The sequence below is a fragment of the Condylura cristata genome, unplaced genomic scaffold (genome assembly GCF_000260355.1).
Source record: "Condylura cristata isolate star-nosed mole 26May11 unplaced genomic scaffold, ConCri1.0 scaffold00005, whole genome shotgun sequence".
Classification (NCBI taxonomy): Eukaryota; Metazoa; Chordata; class Mammalia; order Eulipotyphla; family Talpidae; genus Condylura; species Condylura cristata.
In genome coordinates, this window is record NW_004567106.1 from 11534141 (window position 1) to 11551308 (window position 17168).

Here is a 17168-nt window from a genome sequence, read left to right on the forward strand (position 1 = left end):
TGCCTATTCTGCTCCCCACTCTGGTGAATCCTCTCACCCACCACACCTCTGGCCTGTACTCCAGTTCTGTAAGCAAAATAAACTAAAAAAAAAAACAACTGTTAAATATTATATTAAGTGTTAAATATGGCCGTATCATAGCTCATGAAATAATTAAAATAGTTTTATTTTGTCCACTGAATCACATTTAGAATGTATACAATTTCTACCTTTTCCTTTCAAGACATGAGTTCCTTAAGAGTAAGCCATTTTTATTTTGTCTATATTCCAGGTACCTGGCATAGTATTTGGCACCTGGTAAACACTTAATAAATCATTGAATTAATACACGAATGAATAATCTCTGGGCTTTTTAAAGATGTGTATTTAAAGACATATTGTAGCAAATATTTAGAAGGCAGTGGTTTGGGGCAGTAAAATTCATAGCCATAATTTAGAAATATAATAATTAAAAAAACTGAGGTTAAATTTTTAAAAATCCTATTAGGAAATATTTAAGAAATTAAAACTGGGAGGTGGGGGGGGAGAGAATTTTCTAAGGCAACATTCCAGTAGAGAGGCCTCCTAAATATGTTTCTTACAAAACAGATGAGTAGAATTTCAATTAGTTTCTGAAAATGATCTAAATAGTTAGGGAACAAGAATATGTGTCCTTAACCACCCCTGTCACCCAGAGGATAAGTACTGGTTAAAGTGAACAAGGGAAGCAATTCCCCCAATAGCCTCACAATCCCCTTCGGTGCACCACAGAAATAATCTTCCTAAAGCTACCCTTGGGAAGATATGTTTCCTTCAGAAGAAAGAGTGCCATTCTTCTCTGCATCACAGTATATAAAGAAAAATACTTTTTTTCCCAAATATTTATTTATTTATTCATACATAGAATGGGAGTACAAGCCAGATGTGCAGGGGCAGTGAGAAGATTCACCAGAGACAGAGTGGGGAGCAGAACAGGTCGAATGATTGAAATATACTGCTGAGGGGCGCAGTGGGCAGGTTAGGAGAGGTCTGCCACATCCTAACCCTTTGAGCCACCAGGGAGGGCTCTAAAGAAAAATTTCTAACTCAAAGCCATGAGGAAGCATCTCAAAGTAGGTGACAACTCAATAGAGGTTAAAGAAATTAACTAGATAAAGGAAAAAAAGGAAAAGTATTCCATAAAAGAGAGAGACATTTCAAAAACAGACTCATGTTGTAGGTGACACTCTGCTATGCGATTTTAGGAAAGTTACTTAACCTCTCTGTGCTAGTTTATTCAGTTTTTTTTATACCTATTTCCTAGGGTGTGAGAAGATTAAGAGTTAATATATGTAAAACTCTTAGAACAGTGTCAGATACAGACCACATGCTGTGAAAGAAGCAGCATTGCTATGGTCACTACTAAATATTCTTATTGGTGCTGTTGCTTTTATTTGAATGCTAAAGTAGTTTGGTTGGACTGGAGCAGTGTTGGAGACCAGCTCCAACTATTGAGGTGTCTGGAAGCAAGACAGGCAGGACCCTAAGGGGGGAAGGCGTCGGCGAGTGGAGATTCCTAAAAAAGGGGGAAAGGGAGAAAAAAAGGGAAAGGGGACGAGGAAGACACGGGAGTCAGAGTTGGGTGCAAGTCTTCCTGCTCTGCCTTCAGCAGAGGTTTATTTTATACATTAGGAGCAAGCAGTGGGATGATATCAGCACACGAACTGGGCTGAGAGATTGCAATCATCTTTGTTTTTCCTAAGAACAGTTTAGAGTTGTATTGCTGAGATATAACATTCCAAAATCAATCAAGGTTAAAAACAGGTACATAAGTGCACAAAGTTTATGACTAATATTACTATAGTGGAGATCAACTAAGATAGAAGTCCCTTAAACCTTATCTATTACTTAATGGGTTTTGTTTTTCTGCCTGAATCATCCTGGGAGACAGAAGAGGAAATTCCTTGCTAATCAAATCTCTGAATAGGAGACATAGGTGGATTTTTTTATCTAAAGACTACATAGTAGAATCCTGAAAAACTAGTCAGAAGACTTGTGGATTCCTTTAAGGTGTAGCAGGTGGAAAACTTGATTAGTTTAAAAACAGGCAACCTGGATAAGTTTCCACATCTAAAGGCCAAACAATAGGAAGTTTGAGTAATTCTTTAAAAAGCTGAATAGAAGGCTAGGTGAGATAATAGAATGATAAGATTTGGGTTATCCTCCATCCGGCAGTGAGAGAGACTTTACAAAAACAGCCCTTTTAATTTTATCAGTCAGTAGTCAAGTCACTTGACTTCAGGGGAATTTTTTTTTGCCCTGGTGCAGTGCTTGCTTGTCAGGGCAGGCAGGCCTTGTGCGGCCGAGGCAGTCCAATTGTAAGCTGAAAGTTGCTCAGAATATTTTGATATTATGGTTATACAAAAAAGGGAGGTCATAACATAAGTTAGCGTGGAAAATCTGATTTTTCAGAGCAATTCCCCTCCATCCGGACTGTGTCTGACGACAGAGGTTGCATAGCTCGTGTCAGAGCAGTGGGTACAAAGTGACCAAAAAGGAATAATGAAAGGATTATCTCTGCATGCAAAAAGGGACCAGACAGTGACAGTCAGTCTGTGATGTTGTGTGAAGAAGTAGACTTCCATCTGAAGATGACAGAAGAGATAGCATATCATAAGGTGGGACCTCACCAACTCTTACTAAATAAAGAAGAGTGAGACTGGGCACTAACGACACCTCACCTTCCCCTCAGGATTCTGAACCACAATGTTAACATAGTGGTCTACAGCGAATGGCTATTTCACCAGTTCCCCAAAATTTACCTTCCATATGGACGCCTCAATTCGGTCCCATGATTCTTCCTTTGTCAACATTAGCTGATTGGATTTTAAATGCACATTCTATCATGTTCCAGCCTCTTGATTGATCGAGTATTTCCTTTTGCAACCCTTCAGACTTCCCTCCTAATTCATTACTAAATTTTCAAATGAAGCCCAGTCATGATGATAAAAGGCAATGACAATAATTGAAATAATCACAGACACTGCATTCAGCCATACACTTCCTGTGACTGACACTGTGCTAATGATATCACACAATACTAACTAGATTTAATGAATTAATTTTTAGAACCTCATCTTGAATGGATCATTACTGAATTGTCTCATTTGACCATTCTGCTAGTTTTATGCTTAGGTGTTCCTCCTGTATCCATTGGACCTTTCTTTCTGCCAACTTCTTATGGTCTTCAAGTTTTTAAGTCAAGTATATATTCTCTTTCTCATATTCTCCTTAGTTCCAATAAATCTCTGTCACTCATACTTCCAATCCTCACTCAAAGTGCCATTAGTCTTTTCATATTTGTGCCCCCCGACAACAATTCCTGACTTCTCAAAAGGATTTACATATAGCAAGATAAGAAAACCTATATTCTCATTTGTCTTAAAGATCTGAGAAAGTATATGTAAGGTTTTCTCCTCTAATATCAATAACTTCCTAATTTGTACATATTTCTTTGTTTAACTACTTAATATATTTTGATACACTTTTTATTCAGAGTAGGATATTGTTTTTCTCACCTTTACCCTTGCCTAATACATGCTAGTTTGCCAGTATCGTTGACAATGCAGAGTGGTCTAGGAGAATTGGACACTAAGACAAATTACTACTTCATCAACTTGAAACAATAAAAATTGGAATATTGTTTTCATTCTTCTAGTACTTTGTAAAGAATAAATAAGAGTTTTATAGAGGGAAAATAAATATAATTAATCTTGGAGAACTCTCATTTTTCTTTCCAAAGTAGAGTAATAGGCCCTCCCATAAATTCTGAGGAAACAGACCTCAGTGTTTATTACTGGACACTCACCAGCTCTGTGGAAGTTTCTGGAGAGGAATGTTGTGGAATTGGCATGAGAGTAAAATAGTTTGCTCTCCTATCCCCTGGTTTATTGGGTTGAAGTAAACACAATTCAAAAGCAAGAAAAAATTTCTTATAAATTGTCAGTTTCCTTCTCACTTAGGACCTTTCTTAATGATTTAAAACTTAACTTTGACACCAGATTTCCCTTTACCACCCTGCCAGTTCTGCTTGCATTAAGAGGTGAAACAGATCACCAATGCAGAGGGGTTATGCTGGTGACTCATGGCTTCTATCCACTGGTGGAACTTAATTTATGCCTATTGGTTCGATTATCCTCTCCCTCAATTGCCTTCCTACAACAAAGTTTAGTAAATCATCCAAGTTTTTCTATTATTTTGCTACTAAGATTATTTCCTTAATATAGCAATCCCTGCACTGTCAAAACGATGGTGTATGTCCTTAAGTCTTTGTTTCTTCTGTTTATAGTATTCCTGTTAATCTAGAACTACAATAAATCAGAACAGTCACACACTCCATTCTCCAAAAAAAAAGTCAATACACTGTGAAAAATAGTTCCTTGACAATAGAGGATGAACACGTCGTCCTTATCAAGTTTGTGACAATATCATTCTAATTTCTCTAAGGTAAATTGCTCCCCATGTTTATTCTTCTTATCTTCTTAAACATTCATCTTAGATATCTTCCTAAAATATACATTCCATCACATCATTTTCTTATACAAGAACATATTGCAGTGTTTGTATGCTGGCCAGAGGTGCAGGGTTAGTGAGAGGATTCACCAGAAACAGAGTGGGGAGCATAACAGGCAGATTGACAAAGTACACTGCTGAAGGGAGCAGCGGGAGAGGCAGGAGAGATCTGCTGTGCCATGTGGGTCACCTCTCTTTCTGGGAATCAAACTCCTGCTGAAGCAGCTGATGCTAGCATCATAGTGCTGTGCCTTAACCACTGTGCCACCAGGGACCCCAACAGGCATTGTTAAAGGTAGAAGTTTTACCATAAGAAAAAAATATAAATGTCTTCAGCAAAAGTCCTTTTTAACTTACTCTTCAGAAATGGACTGCATGAATGAGAATGGCACATATTAAAAAAAAAAACTAGCAACAACAAATGTTGGCAAGGATATGGAGAAAAAGGTACTCTCCTGTTCTGCTGGTGGAAATGCAAACTGGTACAACCACTATGGAAAGCTGTTTGGAGGTTTCTCAAACTGCTGAAAATGGAGCTTATATATGACCCAGCAATTCTACCCCTAGGTATCTACCCAAAGGACACAAAAACATTAATTCAAAAGGACACCTGTACTCCTATGTTTACTGCAGCACTATTTACAATAGCCAAGGTATGAAATCAACCCAAATGCCCCAAAATAGATGACTGAATCAAGAAGATGTAGCATATATACATAATGGAATATTACTCAGCAACAAAAAATTACAAACTCATGCCATTTATGGCAACATGGATGGAGCTGGAAGGGACTGTGCTTAGTAAAATAAGCCAGAAAGAAAAAGAAAAATACCAGATGGTTTCACTTATTAGGAGTAGTGTGAGGGATCAGGAAGGATAAAAAGTAATTGTAATAAAGTAAAAACTAAAATCAACAAACTACTGTAACCCAGAGATATTCTACAGCAGGGAGAGGGAAATAGGATCAAAATGGGTGGAAAGAACACAAGGAACTATGGTGATGGCACATGAATTGGTGGTGGGAATTGCATGGGGGTTACAACCCAGATGAAAAAGCATACACTGTACAAAAATGAATAATGATGTAAAAGATATATTTTAAAAAAATAAAAATGAAAGAAGTAGACTGGATGTCTGACACACACAGAGATTCCCAAACTACTCTGGATATGGGACTCATCTTCTGCAAACACACTGAGAAAATAGTATTCCTTGAAATACACCTCCGGAAACTCTAACATGGCTCTACTTACTTTCCTAATATTTCAAACACCTCAACTTGCACTTCATTACTTTCTACCCTTTTGGGCAAGTATCTAACCATCAGCCTCATAAGTTCTACATACAATCTTTCTGATTTGCACTTCCAGGATGATGTCAAACAAGTAAATAAAAAAGAATCAGTAAGGATAGAGCTGATTAATGAACCCGAATATATCTAAGGAAGAGAAAGAGAGTGAATGTGAGAGATTGAAAGAAAGGAAAATTTAAATGTCCTGAAATACTATTGATATCTAGAGACCACAAGGCATGACAGGGTCCTGAAAGCGATGGGAGGACCTTTCCACGAAACATTTACAACGCCAGCACCATTTGGAACAGTAATTATTTGATTTATAAATAGTCTTCATGTCCTTATAGAATCAAAGCTGATGTGTGGGAAACAAGAGAGAAGGGCAATAAGAAAATCTGACTTAGGTCACAGAAATCAGGTCTAAAGGGTGCTATTTAATTCCTTAATTTTACACAAAAGAAAACCAGTATGCAGAGAAGAGTGATTTAGATATTCTTTTGGCCCCTTACTTTTCTTGCTTTGATTATAATTGAATCAGGTAGAAATCAGTGTGTTTAAAAAAGACTTTAGGGGCCTCCCTGGTGGCACAAGGGGTTAAATTTCAGCACTATGAAGCCATCAGCAGCCATTGAAGCATGAGTTTGATACCCAGCCAGCAGCTAACTCACACTGTGCAGCAGAATTCTTTCTTGCCTGCTGCTCCCCTTAGCAGGGTATTTCAGCCATTTCACCTGTTCTGCTCCCCACTCTATCTCTGGTGAATCCTCCCCTCCCCCAGCCCCCACTTGGGAACCTACAACTCAGTTCTTGTATGTATAAATAAATCTTTAAAAGATATTAAAAAAAACTAACATTTTGAACTACACACTTTTATCTGTTGTTTAGTAACAGATACCTGAATAACTTTTTATCTGGCTCAATAATGCATCAATCCATATATTCATAAAACTATTCTAAAAATATACCCAAAAACTGAGCATTTGAGCTCAAGGTATGTTCAATATTTTTAACTTTTCCATTGAGGTATGAGCCTCTTGAGGTCGATGACCATATTTCACATCTATTCATTAATCCCCATCACTTTCAGTACATGGTTACTATATGTGTTGATTATTTTATTAGCTGATTATATACAAATCAAGCAGAGCCATCAGTAATTATATTGTTGATTAATGATCAGATAACTCTGAAGTTCTATATTTATTGCAAATTTATTTCAGTCCTCATTCAGGCACCCCAATGACTAAGTCAGGGCTGCACCCAATGGATTTGCCAAGACGTCTCTGTCTATTGTTTATTGATCTTTCCAACTCCATTCTCTATTGATTGCCTTTTTCTACTCCATGAACTGCCCCCTTATGTCCAATCAATTGTCCACACATAAGAACAGATGCTTATTTATATCTCAACCTGTATGAATCACTGAAAAACATGCAAGACTATATAGGAAGAGTATATTGTTTTTTATAACCACCCAAAGTCCATGGTTTTATATTAAGGCTCACTTTTTATGTTGTATATTCTATGGGTTTGGACAAATGTATAACGACATATATAGTCAATGTAATACCATACACAGTATTTTCAGGCCCTAAAAATACTCTGTATTCTGCCTACTTATCCCTCCCTTTCTCCAGTCCCTGACAATTACTGATCATTTACTGTTACCATAGTTTTGACTTTTCCAGAACGTTGCATAGCTGGAATTGTACAACACGGAGATTTTTTCAAATTGGTTTCTTTCACTTAGTGTTATACATGTAAGACTTTTCCGTATCATCTCATGGCATAATAGTTCGTTTATATTCTTATCACTGAACAATACTCTATTGTCTGAACGTTCTATAGTTTATTTGTAAATTTACCTATAGAAAAACATCTCAGCTGCTTCCAAGTTTTGGCAATTACAAATGGAAGCTTCTATAAAAATCCATCTACAGACTTTTGTGTGGACATGATTTTCCAACTTCTTTGGGTAAAACCACTGAGTATGATTGCTGGATTGTATAGTAAGTGTGTTTAGTTTTGTAAGAAACTGCCAAACTGTCTTCTAAAGTGTCTATACCACTTTCATTCCCACCAAGAAAGGAGAAGCACTGCTAGCATGCCCCTCCCCTCAAGAATTAAATAACACTTCCCTAGGATTATTTGAAAAACCTGGCTCTAAGAGGATTTTTTTAGATCACTGAAAGCACTGTGCTTGACACTACAGTATTGTATGGAGACACATCTTTATGTATTTGTCAAAACCCTAGAATATGCAACAGCAAGAGTGAATCCTAATGAAAACTTTAAGTGAGGTAGGTGTACTGATTTATTAAAAAAAAAAAAATTTAAGATTTGTACATACAGAACTGGGGTACAGGCCAGAGGTGCAGGGGTGGTGAGAGGTTCACCAGAGACAGAGTGGGGAGCAGAACAGACAGATCGACAAAATACACTGCTGAGGGGAGCAGCGGGTGGGTCAGGAGAGGTCTGCCACACCAAATGGGTCACCTTCGGGGCAGGGATCAAACTCATGCTGAAGTGGCTTTAACTTCTTAGTGCTGTGCTTTAACCCGCTGCGCCACCACGGAGGGCCAGGTGTACTGATTTTTAACAAGTGGGCCACTCTACAGGGGATGCTGATAATGGAGAGTAAGTAAATGGCCCCTAAGTAAATGGGGCCAGAGTATATGAAAACTCTCTGTACCTTTTACATAATTTTGTAGTGAACCTAAAACTGCTCTAAAAATAGTTTACACACACACACAACCTTGTTCTACATGGAAAACTAAACACTTAAAAAATGAAGTAAGAGTATGATTAAGTATAAATGCATAAGACATACTCCAAGTTAGCCCCACGGGAGCACCATGAAAGAATTTAGGAAACAATGGTAGAGGCCTGGGGGGAGAGGACGTCCTTGTGTGTGGGTGGGTGATTGAGAGGGGACTGTGAGGTTAGCCAGGGCTTGATCTGGATCATAGGATTAGATGGTTTGCAAGGAGAGTAGGCGCTCCAAGGGTAGAAAAGAGCATGAACAAAGGCCTGAGGGCCAGAAGGCATTCAGTGTGCCGAGGGAATAACGAACACAGCCAACTGGCTGAAGCAGAGGGTTTTGATTAGGCGAGAGGGGGAAAACACATTTGGAACGCCTGGTCCTGCTATTTAAACAGTGATCTGCCCCAGTGGGATCAGATGGTGGTATTCATAGCTTCGGACTGTCTTGTTAGAGCTCTGGCCGTGGGATCTGTGGCACGAGATACTTTCTCAATGTAGCTATTTGTACTGAGCCTGTCACTAGCTCAGCAGGAGGTAAAAATTACTTGACAGTTTCTCCTGGCTCTCACCCATCCAGAGCGTGAGAGAGAGAGGGAGTGTCAGAGTGGGTGGGCATCGGGAGAGTGAGTCCTTAAGAACTGAGGCTTTTGGTGAAGGAAAGTGACGGGCCTTGAGCGGTTTACCCATATCGGGGATGGATGCCCATGCCAGACAAGCCCCCACAAAGGAGTCCCTGTACCCTCCCACCCTCCTGCCTATAGTTAGCCTTTAACTCTCAAAGCATCTGATTCTGTATGGAACACTATGTCTCTCTCTCATTCTCAAGCATGCACACAAACGTGTGCCCACACACACACACACAAACACACACACACTTGTGGTTTTTTATTATAAAAATCACTTTGGAATTTAATTTCTCAACTAAGAATTCTTCTCTTAAACAAAAACCTACATTTTAATACAGTACTATCCACTACCTATTCTAACACAAATGTGAACTACCCACCCTGTGCTGTACTACAACCATTTGAGCTCATTTGACTTCTTAAAGCAAGGGTGATAACACTTTGGATTTCATTTCTGTTCGTCCTATAAGAGTCTTGAGTTTTGGCCAAACACCCAGGCCCTGTATGAATGTGCCTTAGACCTCACTTTTTGTCACAGGGCCAAGTGGACTTGGGAGAGAGGGTGGAGCTGTCTGTTCAGACATGATTTTTAGTTTTGCCCTTTGCCTCTGGAGCCAGGGTCCTGGCCCACTTCCAGCCACACGAAGAGAAGATTATGGTATTTTCTAGGTAATTTTAAGGAGCACAAACCCAAAGTAAAGTCAGGTGGTTTCAAGTCTGCACTGAATTTTTCATGTTAAGGATTTGTCATGATTTGGGTTTTCAGCAGTGCTGTATTTTAAATGATGAAGGGGGTTGTATTCTTCTGGAGACAGGCATGTTTTGGTTGTTTGCTAATGACCTCTGGTTTTGCTTATGGGGAGTTTTGTTAACAAATGGAAATGTAGCAAAATAAAACACTCTTTCTTCATCCTTTTTTTTTTCTCCTCTCCTTTTTTTTATTTTTTAACAATGGAATCCTTGCAATAAACTGTCAAAACCAGGCTATAGTTATTGGTTATTGTAGCATCATTAATACTGTGTAAAAATAAATTAGTCACTTTGGCAATCAAACACATTCTTCTCATCTCCTGTCGGTGCTTTTAAACAGAGCCTTCCGCTCGCTGTTTGATAGATCCTATTGTTACGAGAAGCGAACTGTAGAGATGTATTCAAAAATTCTTTGAAATTTTTCCAACCTCAGGAACCCATTCAGCAGTAATTAGCCTTTAAGGCTGCTGATAAGGAAGCTTGGCAGAGCCCTGCCTGCTTGTGAGTTTCAAAGTTAACGCGAGTCCCTGAATGCGAGGGCTCAGCGTTGGGCCCCATGATGTCAGGCTCTGCCTTTTTGGCTGGCTTGCTGGCTTTCTCTACCATCTCACATTGGGCATCTCACCCTTTCACTACCTTTTTCTACAAGGAAAGGGAACTCAAGACTGAGCCTGCTGAAGGTGATAAAATTAAATCAAAATAAACTCTAATCTCAAAAGCAGCTGTCTGATGGCGAAAGTGAGTGAGTGAATTAAACAGAACTGTAATTCTGGCTCAAGTTTAGTTTGATCCCTGGGAGGGTTTGATTCATTAGCATTGTACAGCATTGAGGTTCCCAAAGCTTTCCACTGGCAATCAGCATTTGTTCTAGCTGTTTCAAAAACATTTCATTAACTATAGGCATGATTTAAAACACAGTTGAAAATTAAAAAGAGGCTCTGGTTTTCAGAATCAGTATAGGCTCATTTCAGTGAGAAAGTAAAACACAGGGTAGAGGCCACCATCACTGATTGCAAAGGGTATCTTCAGGAAGGGGAGAGGTCTGTTCAGACAACATTTTGTCTTGCAATCCTAGAAGCAATTTGGTAAATGCAGAATCATACGGTAGGTGTGCCTATATGGTTGTGCATTAGAGACCAAGAAAAAGAGAACACTCTTCTTTTCATTTGAGAACTCTATTCGTTTGCTAAAACTGCTACAATAAAGTTACTTAAACAACAGAAATGTATTTTCTCCAAGCATAGTGGCTAGAAGGCAAAAAGTCAAGGTGTTCGAAGGGCTGGTTTTATTTTGAGGTCTCTTGGCTTCCAGATAGCTATCTGATGTCTTCACATGGTCTTCCTACAGTATGTGACTGTCAATCTCCTAACAATGATGTTAGTCATACTGGATTAGGGTTCACCCATGTGACTTCATTTAACCTTAATTACATCTTTAAAATCCCCACCTCCAAATATAGTCATATTCTGAGGTAGTGAGGGTAGAAGTTTAATATATGGTTTTGATAGTCAAACTCAATTCAGTCCATCATAAAAGCTAAGTATATTTTATTATCACAGTTGATCCTTGGGTATAGACCAAAAAAAAAAGGCATTAACAATAATGAACTTTCTACAAGGTTCTGTCACATACAGTTCCCACATCTATCATCTGAAGGGCTCTATTCCCTTCCAGGTTGACTCTCATGGGGGGCAGCAGAACATGAAGAACCCACAGATGTTGAGGGAAAGTAGCAAGAACAGTTGATGTAATATGGCAATGCGACAAGAATCTTGGTTGTTGTTGAATCCAAAGACCCATCCTGAATCCAAAGACCATCAGAATATATCCTCATACAGGGTATCTGAATCACTATGTGGTGCTAATTTGGATACAGTATTTCTTCGAATCAGTGTATCATTTTCCTGCTTTCTGAGCATCACTGTCCTCCAGAGAAATAAATCTATCAGAATATTATCATTCCTAAAATGTGTATGAGCCTGCCAAACCACCTAGAGAGCCCAGTTTACTCACACTGATGACTCCATAATTTCCCAAATGTTCGACATCCATTCCCAAATTAGTTTTTATCACTACTCTTTCCAATGCCATATATGAATCCTTAGTTATTGAATGCAATGACTTCTTTCAGCATTCATCTTCCATCATAAAGTCTACCATTTATTCTTGCAGCTCTCTCATATATAGGCTATACTCTATTGGTTTGCCTGAGACCTCGCCACTGGTTATTTTCTCCTATACTCGTTGGGCCCCATTTTCTCAAAGATTTCTATCACAGGTCTTCTTTTTTTCCTTCCTTTCCACTCCTTTCTTCTCCCTTTACCCTTCTTATGAATGATTCCTTGGCCTGGACTTCAAGCCAACCCTGTCTTTCAGTTTTACACCTATATTTCCACAGCCAGACTAACCTTACCATCATCTCCAGAGACTTAAATATACCTTTTTTTTTTAATCATTTATGCATACAAGAACTGGGGTATACCAGTGAGAATGGCACATCTTCAAACAACTAGCAACAACAAATGTTGGCGAGGATGTGGAGAAAAAGGAACTCTCCTGCAATGCTGGTGGGAATGCAAACTAGTACAACCACTATGGAAAACTGTTTGGAGGTTCCTCAAACTGCTAAACATGGAACTTCCCTATGACCCAGCAATCCCACTCCTAGGTATCTACCCAAAAGACACAAAAACACTGATTGAAAAAGATACTTGTACCCCCATGTTTATTGCTGCTTTATTTACAATTGGAAAAACATGGAAGCAGCCCAAATGCCCAAAAGTAGATGACTGGATAAAAAAGATGTGGTACACATATACAATGGAATATTACTCAGCAACCAAAAAAGAGAAACACATGTCTTTTGCAGCAACTTGGATGGAGCTGGAAAAGATCATGCTTAGTGAGATAAGCCAGAAAGAGAAAGAAAAATACCGGATGGTTTCACTCATAGCAGGAGTATAATGGACCAGGCGAGAAAATAACAAAAATAATGAACAAACATATACCAGAGACATTTTGTGGGGGTGGAGTGGGGAATGGGATCAAAAACGGGGGAGGGGGGAGGAGGGAAATGCACGGGACTATGGTGGTGGCACACGGGTGATTTGGTGATGGGAAACCCGCGGGGATTACAATCGAGATGGGGAAAAAAAAATGTGCAAAATGATGTAAAAATAAACTTTTGTATTAATTAAAAAAAAAAAAAAGAAGAACTGGGGTATAGGCCAGAAGTGCAGAGGGTAAGAGGATTCACCAGGGACAGAGTATGGAGCAGAACAGGCAGATTGACTGAAATACACTGCTGAGAGGAGCAGTGGGCAAGACAGGAGAGGTCTATTGCGCTATGCAGATCAGCTCCCTGGCCAGTCTGGGATCAAACTCTTGTTGCAGTGGCTGGCAATAGGTGATAGCTTGATATCCCTGTATCTTTAACCCCTGCCACAACAGGGAGACCTGTCCAACCCATGTTTAAAATACAAACCAAAATGTCCTTCCAGCCTCTGTTTCTTTTCTCCTACTTGATATAATCGTTCAGTTATCCACATTGAAAAACCGAAAAACTTGTATGAATGTTAGACATCTCTGAATCTATTCAGCATATAGTACAAAGCCATGCATGATTATCAATGCATGTTTAATAAATTAGGAGTTTACTACATCAAAAAATTTTGTTTTCTTTATAGTCAGCAGTCTTTTATTTTTCTTCACACTGATCATGCCATGAATTCATGGAGACTGGGTTCCAGCAGCTCAGGCTCCCTTCCACTGGTTCTCACAAATTGTACTTCTTCTCTGGGTGGTGCTTGAGCTGAACCCAAGTACTTTATTATTTGGCTTCCTTTTTTTTTTTTTTTTTTTTTTGTTGATCAACTTCTTTCACATACTTCAGCAAGCTATCTTGGTTCTCAGAGTGATTAATGTGCTCAATATAAACATTAATACTCTTGGCAAGAATCTTGACGTCTACTTGTTTACAATTTCATGTGCATGCTGGGTCACAGTACAGACTCTTCCAGGTTTGCCATAGCTACATTTGTGGGGCATTTCGTCTTGAGCAGTGTCCATTCCCTTGATGTCTACAATATCAGCTTTCTTGTAGATTCTCATTTATGAGGCCAGAGGAACAATTCCATGTTTTCTAAAAGGCCTACTACAGCTAGAACATATAGTGGGTACCTTCCCTCTTTCCTTTTGTATTGGTCATTTTGGTGACTTTCTGGAAGAAGGCAGTTCCAGATGAAAGATGCATCAAAGCTTTAACTCTAAATTCAAGACTATTCATAAACTGTTGCCAACCCCGACCCTACATAAACCAAAATTATCTCCTTTATTCCCAAGGGCAAATCTTCCTAATTTGGGGGGGGGGCACTGATATTTGGGGAGGGATTCCTACCTCTCACCTTTACAACAATCTGGGAATTCCTTACCGATTTACATGGCCAGGTCTTTGCATGTTTTGCTTTCCACTCTTTTACTGGCTTCCTTATCATCTATCAAAGTCATTCAAGGCAGGCCCCATCACCTGTCCTACATAATACCTTCCCTGACCACATCAGACCATGGTAATCACCAACATGCCACCCCCAACACCAATCTCTGAATTCCTCTGGCACCTAACATCTGTACCACAGAATTTAGCACCTGGCTACATACTTGTTCTCTCTCTTTCATATAAACAAGACATAAAGTGTGTCTCTTTTCTAATAATTCACAGACATGGTAAATTCTTCCTTGAATTTTCCAAGGAATGTATCTTTCAGGTAAGACCTATGTTCTTTCTTTCTTGAGGTGGTGAAATCTGTGTGTCTTCATGATCCAAATGTGTTTTTCCTTTTGTCTTAGTTATAAGGAAATTTAGAATTGTTTCAGTACCAGATTGTAATAATCAGCTTATCTCAGGATCCTAGTAATAGCTATCTTTTCTACCTGACTTCTTAGAACTCTCTGTTTTGTGTTTATTCTTAACTTTGCAGTATATTTAACTTGCAAGACACCACAAATCCTTTTGAAACAAGTGAGAAAATAGATTCCCAAATAAGCAATATATTATTTTGTAATTTTCATTTTCCTGTATGGATTATTAGTCCTTGCGTACAATCAGATCTTACACTTCTATTGATTTTCCAAAGGAGAAAGCACATGGTAAGTTCTTAATAAGTCACTGTTGAGGCATTAATAATTTTGGATAATTAAGTTAAATATGTGTTTTGTTAAAGAAGGTTAAAATATTTTAAAGGAAGATCGAAACAGCACCTAAAACTATATAATTCTAACAAAAGGCCCTAAGATATTTCTAGCATTTTGTTAACGTATCAAAAGAACACAATAAAAATCAAGTTATGTTTTAGCTATTACAGTATCTAAGCATGAAACTTAAAACAGGCAAGAAGATTAACAAAATCAATAGTTAACTGCTAATAAAACTTACCGGATGAGAGCGCATTTTTCTCTACCACCCAAAGCCCTGCTGGCTGCCTTCCTGATAAACATGACATTCAGGTGGTGTCTGACTTTTTTTTTTTCCTTTCCTTACCCTCATTTTCACCTCCCTCCCTTCCTAACATAAGGTAGCAAACATTAAAATTGGCTTTCAATAAAACTACCTGTACCAGTCATCAAGATCTTTTCTCTCTTCCCTTTTCTCTTGGTTTAAGGAGCAAGGGGAGGTGGGGTGTGGGGAGGGGGCTTTTTTAAGCTCACCCAGAGAGAAGTCTTTAACTTTGAAAGAAACCACAAGAATGTAATCATCAAGTCACAGCCAGACTTTGCCTGTGTTCATACTTCCTATCCTTTTACCCCACCTCTACCCTACTAGCCCCAACATTCACCTACCAGACAAACCTATAGCTGCTAAATATTTATACAGGCATGTGTGAATAATCCACATTAGTACAAACACTTTTTTTTAAAGATTTATTTATTTGTGCATACAGAACTGGGGTACAGGCCAGAGGCTCAGAGGCGGTGAGAGGCTTCACCAGAGACAAAGTGGGGAGCAGAACAGGCAGATGTACGAAGCACACTGCTGAGGGGAGCAGTGGGCAGTCAGGAGAGGTCTGCCTCGCCATGTGGTCACCTCCGGGGCAGGCGGGAATCAAACTCATGCTGAAGTGGCTTTAGCTTCTTAGAGCTGTGCTTTAATCCGTTGTGCCACCAGGGAGGGCCCAGTACAAACACTTTTAAGACTTAAAATTTACCCGGTTGGTTGGGTCCTACCTTTAAACAAGGAGAGCTTGTGAATCCTTTCTTTTGCTCTTTGAACCAAAGGGAAATATTTGCCTTTTCATTTCAATGATATGCTACATAATTGTCTTTCCAACTTTCTCCTTCCAAGCAGCAGTATTGGAAGAGAGTAAATGAGAATAGCAAATAAATCTACATAGGTACAAACTTCAGATAGCTTTACCCTACCTCCTTATCTAACCTTCATTTTATGTCTGATGTTGAAAAATCAATTTAAATGAAAATTATCCCCAAATAACTACTTGAGTACTGAGTCAATGTGGGGACATCTTGGTCAGCCTCATATGATCTCTTAATCTTACAAACTGTCCAGGGTTCATAATCAGTACTAGATTTTTTTTTTTCTAAGGCCATTTCCAATGAACCACCCTGCCTCACATTTAATTTATATTTGCTTTTTGAAGAGAAATTAATTTGAATTTGAAGCAGAATAAGAGTATGCAAATCTGTTGCAAAGTAGGATGCATATCCAATACATTCTACATTTGAAAAAAATATTTAGAAATTCTATGTGAGATTCCTCATGTTGATTCTCTCTGCCATCAAAATAACATTAGATATAAAAGGTATAAATATGGATATTTTGACACATGAATTCTTAAAATGAAAATGGAATTTATCAAATGTTATATTTAGTCAATGTAGTGAGACCATGAATGTCAGATTAATGTTGTGAGCTGGCAAATGTTTACCTGGGCAATTTAAAAATAAATATGAAGGCAGAATAAAGGTATAATCTATAGATTTAAGCTTATAATTTTGATAACTTTTAAATCTTTAAGAAATATATATACACATGTGTATGTGTTATTTATGATGTATATAGGTAATGATGTGTGTGTATATATGTGTGTTTCTTTTGCTTCTTTTATATAAGTAAATTAAGTCAAATATACATATATTATATAAGTAAATTAAGTCAAATATATATATATTTGACTTATCAAATATATATATA

At 38.4% G+C, this 17168-nt stretch overlaps 1 protein-coding gene and 1 pseudogene across 17 annotated transcripts in view; one reads left to right on the top strand and one right to left on the bottom strand.

The window, feature by feature from the left end:
- Positions 1-17168, top strand: part of DYNC1I1 (dynein, cytoplasmic 1, intermediate chain 1) — a 312504-nt gene that overhangs the window by 265942 nt on the left and 29394 nt on the right. The window lies entirely within an intron of this gene.
- On the bottom strand, positions 13681-14171 carry LOC105853235 (annotated as a pseudogene).